Source organism: Phascolarctos cinereus, unplaced genomic scaffold, assembly GCF_003287225.1.
Source record: "Phascolarctos cinereus isolate Bilbo 61053 unplaced genomic scaffold, phaCin_HiC Scaffold_4;HRSCAF=312, whole genome shotgun sequence".
In the NCBI taxonomy this organism is placed as follows: Eukaryota; Metazoa; Chordata; class Mammalia; order Diprotodontia; family Phascolarctidae; genus Phascolarctos; species Phascolarctos cinereus.
In genome coordinates, this window is record NW_027555847.1 from 629,203,342 (window position 1) to 629,219,901 (window position 16,560).

Below are 16,560 nucleotides of genomic sequence, written 5' to 3' on the forward strand. Positions count from 1 at the left end.
AACCAAAACCAGAAGTCCTTTTACCCTTCAGTGGTTGCCTATTATATACCAAACAGCAACTATTTCAGAATTTCTCTTCTCTCCTCACATTACCTCTGCCACCTTAACCACTTTCTCTTATCACAGGACTCCATATTTCACCAAGAAAATAGAGGCCAATCATCTTGAACTTACCCTTCTTACCATCGGTATACCCTATTATCTCCTGATTGCTTTAGTGTCTGAGGAAGAAATAGCCCATCTCTCTGCTTATGTCAGCCCCTCTACATGTGCCCTTATATAAGTTATTCCATATCCTCCGTGATCTTGCTACTTTGAACACCTTCTCCCCTTGGCAATCTTAATTTTTTTCATCAATTCTTTCTGATTTGCACATGAATTTTAAAAAATGTACAGTTCACCCCTGTCTTTAAGAAACCTCTGCTTGACTACCATTTCTTAGGAATCCATATTACATTTCTCTTCTTTTGCATGGTCAAAGTCCCAAGGAGAAAATGACATTTATCATTGTGTCTCCTTTTCCTTATCTTCTCAACCTCTTGTAACCTGGCTTCTGATCCCAGGACTTCACTGAAATTGCTCTCTCCAAGTTTTACAATTATCCTTTAATTACTAAATTCAAGAGCCCTATGATACCCCAGGTAGCTTAATAGACACTTATTGAAATCAATTGAATTAAATTATTGCTGTATTGATTACTATTACTATGATCTTGAGGAAGTCACTTTCCCCTTGTCCCTCAAAGGGTCTCAGTTTTCTTATTTATGAGTATGGACTAAAGATGATTTTAAAAATGCCTCCTAGCTCTTGACTTACAGTTTTTGGGGAAAGGACACATTCCTCTGGTGTTTAGGTAATGGGGAAAAAAAATTAATGAAGATTGAAATTAAATGGTTCCACATAAGATTTTTTTTATTTTTAATTTTATTTTTAATAGTATTTTATTTTTTCCCAATTACATGTCAAGACATTTTTAGCATTCATTTTTACAAGATTCTAAATTCCAAATTTTTCTCCATCCTTTTCTCTCCCCTCTTCCAATAATGGTAGGTAGTTTAATATAAATTATGAATGTGCTATCATGTAAAACATATTTCCGTATCACTTACAGTTATGACAGAAACAGATTCAGAAGGAAAACACACACACATGCACACACAAAAGAATAAAGTAAGTGAAAATAATATGCTTTGATCTGCATTCAGAGTCCATCAGTTCTTTATCTGGATGTGGATATCATTTTTCTTTGTGAGTCCTTTGTATTTGTCTTGGATCATTGTGTTGCTGAAAAGTGCTGAGTCATTCATAGTTGATCAACACACAGTGTTGGTGACACTGTGTACAACGTTTTCCTGGTTCTTCTTATTTCACTTTAAAAAAATTTTTAAACAACATATTGTAGGATTATGGTTTTTAATTAATTCTACTGTCTACTTTCATTTTATGGGAGAGTTCATCCCATTCACATTCACAGTTATGATTGCTATCTGTGTCTTTCTCTCCATCATATTTCCCTCCATTTATGTGTTTCTTTCTCCTTTCTCCCTTTCCCTCCTCACTAGTGTTTTGTGTTTGACCACTGCCTCCCTTCTATTAGCCCCCTTTCTTTTCTTCCCCTTTACCCTTACTGTCTCCTACTTACTACTTACTCTTACTGTCAATAGGGCAAATTAGATTTCTGTACCTAACCTATTATGTTATTCCCTTCTTGAGCCAAATCTGATGAGAATAAGGTTCAAACAATGCTCATCTCCCTCCCTTCTTTATTTCTACTGTAATAGGTTTCTGTGCCTTTTCCTGTAACATAATTTACCTTTGTCTGCTTCCTCTTTTACTTTTTTCTCAGTACATTTTCTTAGTTAGATCAGATTAATCCACTTACTTGGATCCATTTAGCCCACTTGATTAGATTTTTTTCATCCCTACATCAAAGTCAATTTATACCCACACCTTTTATGTATACCCCTTTAACACGGTGTAGTAACAATACAGTTCTCAAGAGTTACAAGCGTCATCTTCCCTTGTAAGGATGTAAACAGCTTGCCCTTATTAATAACATGTTGTTATTTCTTTCTGTCCCATTTATCTTTTTATGTCTCTCTTGAATCCTGTATTTGAAGATGAAATTTTCTGTTGAGCTCTGTTCTTTTTAGTAGGAAGGTTTGGAAGTCTTCTATTTCATTGAATATCCTTCTCCTTCCCTGAAAGATCATGCTCATTTTCACTGAGTAGTTGATCTTTGGTTGCAATCCAAACTCCTTTGCCTTACGGAATATCATATTCCACGCCCTATAATCTTTTAATGTAGAAGCTGCAAGGTCCTGTGTGAACCTGACTGTGGTTCTATGATATTTAAATTGTTTCTTTCTGGCTGCTTGCAGTATTTTCTCTTTGACCTGGTAATTTTGGAATTTGGCTACTATATTTCTCAGTGTTTTCAATTTGGGATCTCTTTCTAGAGGTGGATTCTTTCTAGGGCTGTTTTACCCTCTGGTTCTAGGATCTCAGGGGAAGTTTTCCTCGATGATTTCCTGAAAGATGCTGGCCAGGCTCTTTTTTTCTGTTGTGATTTTCAGGAAGACCAATAGTTTTTAAATTGTCTCTCCTGGATATATTTTCTAGGTCAGTTGTTTTACCAATGAGATAGTTTACATTTTCATCTATTTTTTCATTTTTTTGTTTCTGTTTGACTGATTCTTGCTCTCATAGAGTCATTGACTTCCATTTGCCCAATTCTAATTTTTAGCAAATTGTTTTCTCCTATTAGATTTTGTACCTCCTTTTCTATTTGGCCAATTGTATTTTTTAAGGACTTGTTTTCTACAGTAAACTTTTGTTCTTCCTTTTCTAAACTATTGACTCTCTCTTTTATACCTCATTTCTTTCCCTAATTTTTCTTCTACCTCTCTCATCTGACTTTTAAACTCCTTCTTTAGCTCTTCCAAGAAGACTTTTTGGACTTCAGACCAGTTCATATTCCCTTTTGAGGTTCCAGATGTGGGTTTGCTGATACTGTTGTCCTCTTCAGAATTCCTACCTTGATTGTCACTGTTCCAATAATAAGAATCTATCATACATTTCTTTTTGCTCATGGTATTTGCTTATTTCCTGGCCTTTAAAGAAATTGAGCTCTCCTGCTGGGGAACAAAGGGCACTGACCCAAGCTTCTTGTGTTGGGAGCCCAGGGTTTGGTCCCTGGCTTTATGTGCTGGGGCCTCCAATGCTGGCAGTTGGAGGCTGTAGGGTTCTGGCAGCTTACCTCGTGTTCGGTTGGAATCAGCAACACTGGAACTCTAAGGGTAGGTTTGGGTAGTCTGGCTCTTGCCTGCTCATCTGGGCCTTTCCCTCCTTTCACTCTCTTCAGCTCCTTTCAGATGGATGTCGGGGGATGTTTCTCTGCCTGAGGCCCCTTAGAGCACTCCCCAGAGTTTTACTGAGGCATTGGGAGACACGGTTGCTGTAGAATGCCAAGGCATATGGTGGTTTTTTTTAGCTTATTTCCAGTGGTTCCCCTGCTCTTTCTGAGGCACTTGGGGGCCCAGGTATTGGTATTTGCCTGCTGTACCACCTGGCTTTCAAGATCTTACCCTGGTATGCTGAGGTAGGGCTTTCCGCTAGCTTGCTGAGATGCTTTCTGTTCTGAACTGCTCCCTTTCTCCCAGGGTAACAGGGGCCTTTCCTTGAGCTACCTGGGCTACCAGACTGCTGCACCCCATCTTTCTTCTGGTTCAGCTATTCCAGGGTTTTTCCCAGGGTGATATTTTCTGGACTTTCAAAGGTTAAGGGATGGTAAGAGTGACTTACTTCTTACTCCACCATCTTGGATCCTGGAAATGTAAGTCAGCTAAAGCAAGATCTTAAGAGCTACAGCTTAAGAATCTGAGCCTGATCATTTCACTTTGCATCAATTCATACAAATCTTTCCAGGTTTTTCTGAAATTTGCCTGTTCATCATTTTTTTTTAAATTGCACAATAGTATTTCTTTACATTCATATACCACAGCTTGTTCAGCCATTCATCCATTCCCTAATTGATGGGAATCCGCTCAATTTTCCATTACTTTGCCACCATGAAAAGGGCTGCTATAAATATTTATCAGCTCTTATCTGCATAATGATCATTGACAACTGCAAAAGAGTGATGATGGAACATCATCATTATCTGCCACAACTTGATGGAGAGGTAACAGATTGCAGTTGCCAAATGAAGTAGTCATTTGCAGATGTTAACAATCATTTGACTTTACCCATTTGTTGCAAAGAAGGGGTTGAATTGAGAGATGGTAATGGTGATAAAAAAGTGATGAAAACAAGTCAGGAGACATTTACTGGCTCTTTGAACCTGGGCAAGTCATTTAATCACTGTATATCTCAGTTTCCTCAGAATAGGGATAATAATAATACCTACCTTTTAGAGTTATTGTGAGGATCAAATGACATAATAATTGTAAAGTGCTTAGTAAAGTGCCTGGCACATAGTGAGTGTTTTCCAAATATTAGCTATTATTTTTACTTAGAAGTCAAGAGATTAAAGTTCAGAAAAGCAGACAGATAAGCTAATAAATGTTATTACTACTGATTTAAATTTAACATAATAAAAATAAACTATATGTAATAGTCATGGTTTTATATAAATAATCTTCTCATTCCTTATTTGTAAATAGGAATGATCATTTTTGTTGATAATTTTCAAGTTCATGATCAAAAATTAAAAGTGTATTGGAGTCAGAGAATCAGGGTTAAGATTCCAGCTCTTAGAGTGACTTTGAATAAATTACTTAACCTCTCTGGGCCCCAGTTGCTTTATATGTAATGAGGGATGTGGACTACATTGGCTCTAAGGTTCTCTCTACTTCTAGACTCCCATTCATATCAGTAGTATTATCTCCTTCACAACCAGCAGAACTGAATAAGTGCACTTCAGGGGCCCCATATGTTATTCGCATAATAGAAATTTCATAGTAGAGGTTTTTCCAGGAAAGGTCTCCTATGCCTCTCAGAGTGCTCTTCTGAGCTGGATCTATTGTTGTAAATCTTCACTATTACTTCTGGCCAGAAAGAACATCATTCATCATCACCTTTGTTATTGTTAAGATTCTGGGGAAAACAATATTGAAAGACTGCAGGACTCTGGCCAATGCAATAGCTTCAGAAGATTGGTTGAGAAACATGTTTGCCTCTTGCCTCTCAGCCCAGAAGTGGCAGACTATGGGCCTTCAAATAGGCATAAGTTGATGATGTATCTATCTCTTGCTTATTTGTACTTTTTCATTTTTTGCTGTTCATTTGGATGGAGGGAGTAATTGGAATGTGATAGAAATTAAAAATATCAACAAAACATTTGAAATTTTAAAATATTCTAAGAAATCTTTAAAGATTTAAGATTTAAATCTTTCAAATTTAAGAAATCTGAAAAGACTGTAATATTACATTTTCATCAAGCTCAAGTAAATGCTAAGCATTTTTTTCCCCTGTGGATGTGATTGAACAGCTTAGCTATCTCAGGTTTTCAGGGAACCCAAATGAGCCCACACTTGACTGATGATGATGATGATGATGATGATGGTGAGAGTTATGATGTTGCAACATATGTGTGTGTGTATGTGTATAACATGATATACAATCATGCTATATATGTACATATATTGCATACATCTGACCAGCAGAAATATATGTGTGTACATGTAGTTTTAAATTTCTTTCCATACACTGTCTCATTTGATACTTACAATTTATACTTTTAAATTCTTACATATAACTTCTGCTTACTTAAAATACGTACAATTTATAAATTTCAAGTTTACTCCTCATCACCTCTACCTTTACAAGAACAAACCCAACACATATAATCACTTAGCCTTTACTTTCAAGACCCAAATTGTTGGATGTCATGAAGTGGCCAGGGCTAGAATCAAATGAATTATCCCGGGCATCTTTGTTCCCTCATAGCCTCTATAGAGTCTGAATATTTTATTGACTCTTTTGTAATATTGTGCATTTTTCCTTTCTAGCTTCACTCAGGTGTACTTTTGTCTCCAGTTGCAATCTGCTAACCTTTTCAACCATAACAATTTTGTCTTCCCTTCTCTTCCTCTGCTCTCTATTTAATCCAGTACAATGACCTGCTCATTGCTCTTTCTCAGAATGGATTTATTATCACAAAGATTCTCACTTTCTCAGCTCAGTTTCTTATCTTCTCTGTGGCCTCTCATTCCATAAGTTTGACTTCAAATGTCCCTAAGGACACAGTTAGGAATTGTACATGTTTTGCTGCCATTCATCTCTTACATGTTCTTGGCTTCAGCTTTCCGGTGAAAGGCATAGTATCCAAGACTGGGTATAGGTGATAATTCTATTGTTATCTGCCCTGGACAAAACATAGCTGCATTCTGGGTGCCATATTTTAGAGAAGACATTGATAACTTGGAGAGCATCCTGATAAGAACAACTAGAATGGTGAGGGCCTCCAGTGCATGTAATGTGAGAACTGGTTGAAGAAACCAGGAAGATTTGCTTGGAAAAGAGAACTTTGACATTACATAATAGTTGCTTTCAAGTATTTGAAAAGCTGTCATATGGAAGAGGAATTAGATTTGTTCTATTTGGCACAAGAGGGCAGATCTAGAAGCAATGAGTAGAAGTTTCTAAGAGTCCATTTAGAATTGTAAAGAAGTAAAGAAATGCAAAGAAGAGATAAAGACTGCTTTAACCTTTTGAGCTTTCCAAAAGTGGAATGTGGTGCCGTGGGAGGCAATGAATTCTCTTTATTAGAAATCTTCAAGCAAATGCTGATGATCACTTGATGTGTGTAATAGAGAAGTTTCCTATAGAAGTTCATGTTGAACTATGTGACCATTGAGGACCCTTCAAAATTGTCTATTCTATAAACCTGTGACTCGAGTAGCTTGTACAATCTTCAGAGAAATGGCCTATTGCTGGAAGGATGACTTCAAGTTCCACAGTTTTTGAAAGTCTGCTCAACCTGTCTAAAGGGATGTTCCACTGGCCTTTCCTTTTCATGGTCTTCTCTCCTTCTCTTAGTACCAATTAGGTATCTTTTTCTGATGGAATACCATATATAGTGACACAAGCAAGCATGGATGATGAGATAGCTGACTGGGAATGAGACAGAACTGACAAAGTTGTGGGGTGGGAGGGACAGCCAAACATTAAAAATTATAGTTGAGCCTAGGATCAGAAACAGACTAATGATTCCAGGCTAGGTTATATATAAATGTGACAATGTCAGTATATGCTCTGGGTCAGAATTGAATGAACAGATAATGTAATATCTTGAGGTCATGAAAGCAGCATGACACAGGCAGAGAATGCAGAAACATGAGATTTGAAAATTTGGGAGAGCTAGTACATGAAAAAAATAGGGAGAGAGAAATCAATTAAATTAAACCAACATTTATTGAGGATCAATATATTTTAAGGTAGTGAACTAACCACTAAAAATTCAAAGATGAAAAAAATCACAGTCTTTAAAGAGTTTATATTATGCTTAGGAAGATATGTATGTATGTGTGCAATTATGTGTGTGTGTGTGTATGTGTGTGTGTTTGAGTGCCTACCTCTGTGTGTGTATTTATGTATGTAGAGTATACTATGTGTACACAAATACATATAATACAATATGCTGAGGTGGAGGCAAAGGAAAAATATAATTACAAAATTTGAGCAGGGGGAGAACCCTTTGAGCTGGAGAATAGAGATACAGAAGATTTCATAGAAAGAATGTCACTGAAACTAAGCCTTTATAGAAGAGAAGGAATCTGAAGGAGTGAAATGAGGAGAAAGTTGTCTCAGTTCTACTTGCCTTCATATTTCTCTTGCCCCATAATGAGCCAATTCCTAAATGAGACCCACTTTAAGGTCTTTGGGAGAACAAAATGGGAATTCTATTACTACTACTACTACTACTACCATCACCACCACCACCACCACCACCACCACTACTACTACTACTACTACTACTACTACTACTACTACTACTACTACTACTACCACTACTACCACTTCTACCACGACCCTACTTTTGAGATAGCACTTTATGTTTTGCAAATGTCTTTGAAATATCATCTCACTTTATTCTTAAACAACACTGGAAGGTGGGTGCTATATCATCCCCATGTTACAGAAAAAGAAATTGAGGTTAAAAGTCTCACCTAGGAATCACATAGCTAGTAAGTATGTGAAGCAGGATTTGAACTTAGACATTCCTGACACCAGGTCTAGTCCTAAACCCATTATACTACATTGCTGCCCCCAGGAATGCCTGCCAACAGAAATCTATAAATTGCGTACAATAACAGTCAACTGAAGTCCATGATCAGAAGAAGCTTACTATCTAGCAAAAAGGAAATAACACAAGCATACAAGTTACTATAAATGAAATTAAACAATGAAAATTAGCTATCAAAAGTATGTTCTGTTCATGGAATAATTGCATGGTTCCTTGTTAGCAGAGGCAAGAATCGAAGATTTTCTTACCACGGTGCTTTCCTCAGTAAAACCACTGTCTCCTTTACATTAGACATCTTCTCTATACTACCTGCAGAGAAAAAAATGCCATAGAACAAGAAAACATCAATGTGAAGAAAATACCCAGCAGGCTGTGACAAGGACTTCCTGACATGCTTGGATGTCTTTCCTCCTCTAAGAAGTGTTTTTTTTTTCTAACCCAAAGTCACATTCCCTTTATACATTTAGAACACACTAACTTAAACCATTTATTTGTGTCTTAGTTCCAAAATAGAAAGACTTAAATATGGCTGATGTTAAATAGACTAGGTGGTTATCATCTGAGAGCTATCCTGGATAAATTTTGAGAGGTCCATCACGGGTGGATTGGTCACTAATGAGATGGTTATCTTTTGTTTTCTTTTGTCCATAGAACATTATGAAGATTATTTCCTCTAATTTAGAAGGTTTCTGATTTGTGTTAGTGGAGAGAGTATCTACACTAATAAAATCAGAAACCTTTGAATTTGAAGGGAAGATGTTATAAATCTCCCTCCTGCTGTATTATAAACTCCATGAAACTAGGGATTCTATCATATTCATTTTTGTATCTTAATCAAGGCCCATTGTAGACATCAGATACATTACTGAACATTTCACAAGATCATAGATTTAGACCTAAAAAGGATCTGAAATGCCCTCAAGTCTAATTTTCTAATTTTGCATAAAGAAACCGAGGCAAGCAGAGGTTAAATAGTTGGTCCAGTGTCACACAGCTAGTAAGTGACTAAGGCAGGATTTGAATTTATTTTCCTGACTGGAAGTAGAGTGCTCTGTCTATTGTGCAGCTTATTTTTTTGAATGCTTATAGTAACAATTTAAAAGTTATTGGTCTAGGTACAGCATCACAACATCCCCCTTTCCTACCACCCCCCAAAAATCGGAACATTGCTATTTGGGGCATATGATTTTTTTAAAATCAAATTTTAAAAATCTCTCTTCTAGGTATAGCATACGTATAACTCATGTCCCAGAATTCTGTGTTCTAGATTGGGTTCAATCTAAGGATCTGCTCCTCAAATATTTCTCTTTCATTAGTTTATATTGAATCCACCCAGAGCTGTCTCTGGGGAATTTTAGAAGATAGCCTAGATATAGATCATTTCTCAATTTCCACTCTGAATAAGAGTTGCCAGATCCCATATGAGCATTCAAGGTCACAATGCATATACAAAAGGTTCCAAAAGTCTTAGTATAGTTTTATTTTATAGCTTTGTTGCTGTTTAATTGTTTTTCAGTTGTATTAGACTATTCATGACCCCTTTTGGGGTTTTCTTGGCAAAGATACCAGAGTTGTTTGCCATTTCCTTCTCCAACTCATTTTACAGATGAAGACACTGAGGCCAATAGGGCTAAGTGACTTGCATAGGGTCACACAGCTAGAAAGTGTCTGAGGTCAGACTTGAACTCACGAAGAAGAGTCTTCCTGACTCCAGACCCAGCACTTTATCCACTGGGCTGTCTAGCTGTATCCTAGCTATTATGGCTATCAAAGTTTAAAACTGCACTAAGACTTTTGGAACATCCTGTAATGGGTATAGAACAACCTTCATTTCATCCTAGTGAAATGCAGAAAATAAACAAAGGGCTCACAGAAGCCTCTGAACAACTGGTACATTTTTCCTCCTTTAGTGATTGCCACCTTTGCCCAAAGTCCTAAATTATCTACAGTGACACTACTTTTGTGTGGTTTGGAGTCCCCTATAGCAGCTTCAAGTCTGATGAGTCCTTCATTCAAATGCAGAGAGCCATATGGGCATCTAGAAGGAAAATCCAAGAAGGAAATACATTTGAGTTGACTTGATGGGCAACCCCATGATGTTACAGTGAGTTTAAGAACTTCCAGAAACCCGTATAGTCAACCAAATACTGTAAAGGGCTTGTACTCTTCCCCAACCTCTTTTCCTATTGGATCTGAATTGCACAAAAAGTACATGATGATATTAAAAATCACAGCCTTTTCCGGATTGCATCATGGTTTATATTTTCCCCATTACTCCTCTAGCTTTGGGACATTAATGCTCTACCCTATTAACTCTCCAAGAAGTTTGTGCTGCATAGAAAATTCCCTTCTCTCACTAGAAACATAGATAACAACTTAGGACTTCCCCTGTCCTCTCGAGGGAAATGATTTTCAGAAACTTGATATTCTCTAGGAATCCCTTCTTTTCTATCTAGGAGCCTGTATTCAGAAACTCCCACTTCTTGATCTCACTCACGAAATTTTCTAAAATCTCCCTAACTGGTAATGTTTTCTTTTCCCTAAAAATTTCCATAGTACTTTGCCTATATCTTTCCCTTACCTCTATTAAACTCCATCTGCCCAGGAAATTCTGTTCCTTTCTATATTTTATCTATGTTCATGCTATATGTCAATCCTCACCAAAAATGATAAGGTCATTGAGGGCAGGATCTCTTCTGAGGGCATGTTATCTCTTTTGAACTTAGTATCTCCAGTACAATGCCTTGCTCTAGCTTTGCTTAATATGTTTGTTAATTTCTCACAGCCTCAACCACAAAATGAAGGTGAACTAGATTATCAAGGAGATATTTCCAGCTTCAACATTCTATCAGATAGGAATTATTACCTTTTGAGAAGTGGGAAATAGAAAAAGGTCCCAGGAGCTATTTCAATTTATGTTTTTCTTCTTGTCTTGTTGATAATATTGCATGAAGGAAGACTAAAATCACTACACATAGGGAAAAATCTCTGTGTTAATTCTCTGTGCCTGGAAAACTCAACAACAGCTCCCAGACATCTAGGTGGTATAATGGATGGTGACAAACTTGTAGTCAAGAAAAGCTGGACTTAATTTCTACCTCAGACATTCACTAGTTGTGTGACCTCTGGGCAATTCATTTAACCTCAGTTTTCTCATCTGTACAATGGGGATAATGATAGCACCTACCTCCTAGGCTTATTGTGAACATCAAATGAGATAAGCTATATAAAACCCTTTGTAAACATTAAGGCATTGTATAAATGCTACTTGTCATTACCCTTCTTCCCTGCTGCTCTTCTCTCTTCACAATAATCCTCTGAAGACACAACCTCTTTTCTTAATGTGCCCTCAAGGTACCCACCTAGGAAGGCAGTGTGGTGTAAGAGAAAGATCCCTGGACTTGGGGTCCAGAGACCTAGATTTGAATGTAGGCTTTGCCATTTACAAGCTACATGGCTATCCATTACTGTGAGCCTCTGGTGCCTCATCTATCAAATGGACAGAATTATCTTCTCACTACTTCTATGGGATTGTTACAAGGTAAGCACTTCAGAGACCTTAAAGCCCTATACAAATATGAATTATTTTTATGACTATTACATTACACATACCATAGGATAAACCATTTTCTTATGATTTTGCTTATCTGATTCATCTGTTTATGCCTTTGGCCTTTTGTCTGATTTCATTTCCAAAGTGTCTTGCTAGCAATTGACTTCTCAACCACTCAAAAATCGGTTTCTCGCTACAATGCATATGAGAGAACTTGACTCATCTGCCAAGCCTTCCCCATCAAGGAAAGGTTAAAATTCTGTTGATGCTAACACCAATACAAGGTAAAATAAGATGATGTGTGGTTTTCATTTCTCTGTCATTAATCATAGTGTAAAGACAGTTTTCTGGGTTTTATACCAAAGGTGTCAAAATGATCTTGAGAAGTGCCTTTTCTTTACAATGCAGCCCATGAGAGTTAATTCACCAAGTGACCACCAAGGGAAAGCTTAAGACCAGTAGAAAGCAAATGCTTTGAAGACTAGGCCTTTTTTCTCTTTTTAATTTTTGTATGTCAGGCATAAAACATAGTTCCATGTACATATTAGATACTTAATAAATGTTTATTAATTTGTCAAAATGAATAGACTCATTTGTAATCCACTTTTTTTGGTTGGGTGCTTTAGAAGTAGAATTTATTACAATTACATAAGCCTTGCCATTCTTCAACTTAGGAAATTTTCTGGAGAGAAATAGATGACTTTTCAAACAATAGTTGGGGACACTTCTTATCTGCAGTCCTTAGTTTTTCTTACTGGGAACTATTAGGGGTCAAGGAATGGGATAAAAAAAAAAGTGTTATATTCCACTCATTCATTTTTGAAGTCTGTGCCTCACCAATTTCTTCAGAATGGCAAAGACACAGTCCTGTGGGGTTTTCCATTCATCAAGGACACATGGTGACAAGGAGGAACATTTAATGATATCATCCACTGATGAGGAGTGGAAAGGGTAGGTAAATGTGTGTGAATACCTGGAATGCATGCATGCATGTATATACATGTATCTGAATATACTGGGATTGAAAAGATGGCAAGAGAAACTGGGGCTGGAAAAAGAGGGAAATAAATGCCTCAATTGCTAGATTCTTAGAAGAAACCTGTGGAGACATAGCTACTGCCTATGAGGGAATTTTCACACTGGGTCTCTTTATTTCCTCTGGCTTCAGCAGCCCTGCCATGGATCCAACTGATTCTTGCACATCAAGAAGTTAGTTTTTCTTGCCATTTCCATGTTGTACATGAACTGTCAAGTCCCATAGCTCTCCCTCTGTCTTCAGCGATATGGCTTCTCATAGTATCTCCACTGCTTGATGTCATCAATAAGCCCATCCACACTAAGAATTCTGTTCAGGGTCCTGTGTACACCTTCCGCATTCCCTTCCTGCACCATCACAGTCCTGGCAATGAACTTCAGGTGACTTGCCATGATCTTGGGACAAAGTTGTCCTTGTAAGGAAAGGAGTTTTCGACTAAAGCAGCTGAAGGATGGGTGTGTGGGGAGGGGTGGTGGGGAGAGGACTGCCAGCTCTGCATCAGTGACTGTAGTGTAATCCATTTTCTAGGAGGATTTTACTTTTTCATAATCAAGTTTTAATTCATCCTATGACTTGTATTCAGAAACTATGTGTTAACAGGCCCTTACCAATTAGTCAGCTTATCTCATCTTTTTCCATGATAAAGTGAATTATACTGGCTTCTATAATTAAAAGATCCATTACTTCAATGATCATGCAGCAATGTAGTCATAGCCCTTCTATGCCTTAACAGAAGTTTCATGAGTCATTGAAGGAAAACAAAGCACAACAAAACAAAGCATCACCTGCTTCCCATGAACCTCTACAAACATACTGAGTCTAATCCTAGGGGAACAGACCTACAGTCTCTGACCAGAATCACATTCAAAGTCTTTCCAGCTGGCAAGAACAATTCAATTAAAAATATTAAATACCTACACTGTTCAAAGTATGGTGCCAGAGGCAAGGCACACAAATACAAAGATGAAAAACAGTCTCTGTTTTCCTAGGCCTGACATAGCCTTTGTACCATAGACTTAGCTTTCTAGTACCAGGGAAGCATCCCCATGAGTTATTGGATCAGGACTTTAGGATATACACACTCTCAGGGAACATTAAGGAGCAGAGGTCAGGGGCGCCAAAGAAACATTCAGTGGCAGATTCTTTGGTTCTACAGCAAGACTTTCCCATGAAATGAAGATGCCTTAGAGACACCAAGACTAGTACAGCAATAGTAGTAGCATGTTGCTTTTGAGTAACCTTCCCAGAGAAATATATGTATGTATGTATGTATATATATATATATATACATACATATATATATATATACATACATACATACACACACACACACATATATATATGTGTGTGTATGTGTGTATATATGTATGTGTGTATATATATATATTTATTTTTTTTTAACCCTCCTTAGCTACAACTCAGGTGGAAAAGACTAGTAAGTGGAGGTTTCTAGAAAGCCATTGCAAAAACTTCAAATTTCAATTCATTTCAAGAAATATTTACTAAACACCTGCTATGTACTTAATAACTAGGTGATATAGTGTATAGAGTGCTGGTCCTGGAGTTAGGAAGACATGAGTTAAATCCTGCTTCAGACATTCACTAGCTGTGTGAACCTGGGCAAGTCACAACTTCAATCTACCTGTTTTTTTCATCTGTAAAGGGGGGATAATAACAATGCCTAATTAAATAGGCTCCACCTTCAATGAGCATATATATCATTGTGGGGAAGGGGAGATACACAATATATATATATATATATATATATATATATATATATATATATTAGCAAATACAAAATAATTTAAAGATATTTGATAGACAATTTCTACTGTGTTGGAAGTGACATCAGATGTCATCTAGTTCAATCTCCCAAATAAAATACAAATTCCCTTTACAGCATCTCTCTGACAAGTGCTCACTACTCCTGCACCTGAACAGCTGCAGAGATGGAGAATTCCAAAGAAGGTTCAGTTACTTGGAAAATTCACTTACACAAAATAGCAGACTATAGATTCTAGCACTGATCTGGAGAAAAGAAGTCATATGTTACAAAAGAGTTGACATGCTCCCAATATCCTGCATGAAAATGGGTCAAGGGATTAAAATAGTTCACTTTGGTCCCAATGAACTAAATTAGTAGCAGTAGCTAGATGTTTCAGAAAACTATACTGAGGCTCAATACCAGGAAAATGTTTAATAATTCGAGTTATCCAGAAGTGGAATGGGCAGCCTCTGGAGGCTTCTCCCTTCATTGGAGTTCTTCAAGCATAACATGGGTTAGATTACGTGAACTATGAGGCTTCTTACAACTCTGAGGTTCTGTGCACACAGTTCTCAATGGTACCACTTTAACATGGTATCGATTATTATGTGTAAGACATCTTACATAATCTGTTGGATTATAATGCACACACACATGCATGCAGAGTCATATATAAATACACACCTACATGTGTAAATGTGTGCATATATACTGTATATATGCATATACAAAATATATGTATGTATATATGTATGATTCTACACACACTTATACATACATGGGACATAGAGTATGCTCATCATTTTACTGGCATAGGGAATTCCCAGGTGAGTAAACTCACTCTACTAATGCAAATTATCACCTTTTCTGTAGTTTATAGTCTTTAGGTTGTTTAGAGCAGGGTTTCTTAAACTTTTTCCGCTGCCCACCGCTTTTCCCATTTCAGCAATGTTCCTTAGGGCACGAGCAGTGCAAAATGCACTTGTTTTGTGTTCAGAAGCAAGGCTACAGTGAAGTTGCTCAATGCAACATGGGAAAGTGCTGCCACAAACACCTAAGATTCATTACAGTTTTGATTTTTAATTAATTTTTGTCGTTCTACATTCAGAAACCTTTTACTGTTGCCAAAATTTTTGCAATCCCACATGGAGTCGTGACACATAGTTTAAGAAGCACTGGTTTAGAGCAGAGCTATCTTAGGCCCACAACACTCTCGAGTGTGGCCCAGACCAAATCAAAATGTAATTGGGAAATATTTGACAAAATAAACAGAGGTACATAAAATAGAGATAGTTACATTTTAAAACTGTTATTACATGACCCACAGGGATTATTTTGTATAGTTTAGTGTTTCCAATTTCTATTTGAGTTTAAAATACCTGGTCTAGAGCACTGAGAAATGCTCAGAATGACACACATAAAATACATCTCTCTCTCCATATATATATATATATATATATATATATATATATATATATATATATATATGCATATATACATATATATATATGCATATATACATATATATATATGCATATATACATATATATATATGTATATATGCATATATATGTATATATATTATATACACACACATATATAATATATATATACATACATACATTTGTGTGTATGATATCTATATAGGTATGTGTATATGCATATAAATATATGTATATATTCTCGAACATATAAGAGTTATTACTTGGTGATAATCAAAGGTGATTACTAGGTGATAATCAAATACTGGTTGCTGGTCCTGGCAATCAGATAATAGGAATAGTGATGACATTCCTAAGAATAGTGGTATGGGTTTTCCAGTGGTATAATACTGATGGTAGAAGCTGGGACTGCCCACACACATGCAGCCTGCATATGGGTGGTTCAGTCTGGGCAAGAACAATGCACCGACTGGGGAACCAATAGACAAGATCACAAAAGAGCAGCAGGCAGTGGAC

General features: G+C 36.9%; 1 pseudogene; it reads right to left on the reverse strand.

Moving 5' to 3' along the window:
- Positions 1-12,965: 12,965 nt before the first annotated feature.
- LOC110216107 (small ribosomal subunit protein bS21m pseudogene) lies at positions 12,966-13,229 on the reverse strand (annotated as a pseudogene).
- Between the last annotated feature and the right edge of the window lie 3,331 nt (positions 13,230-16,560).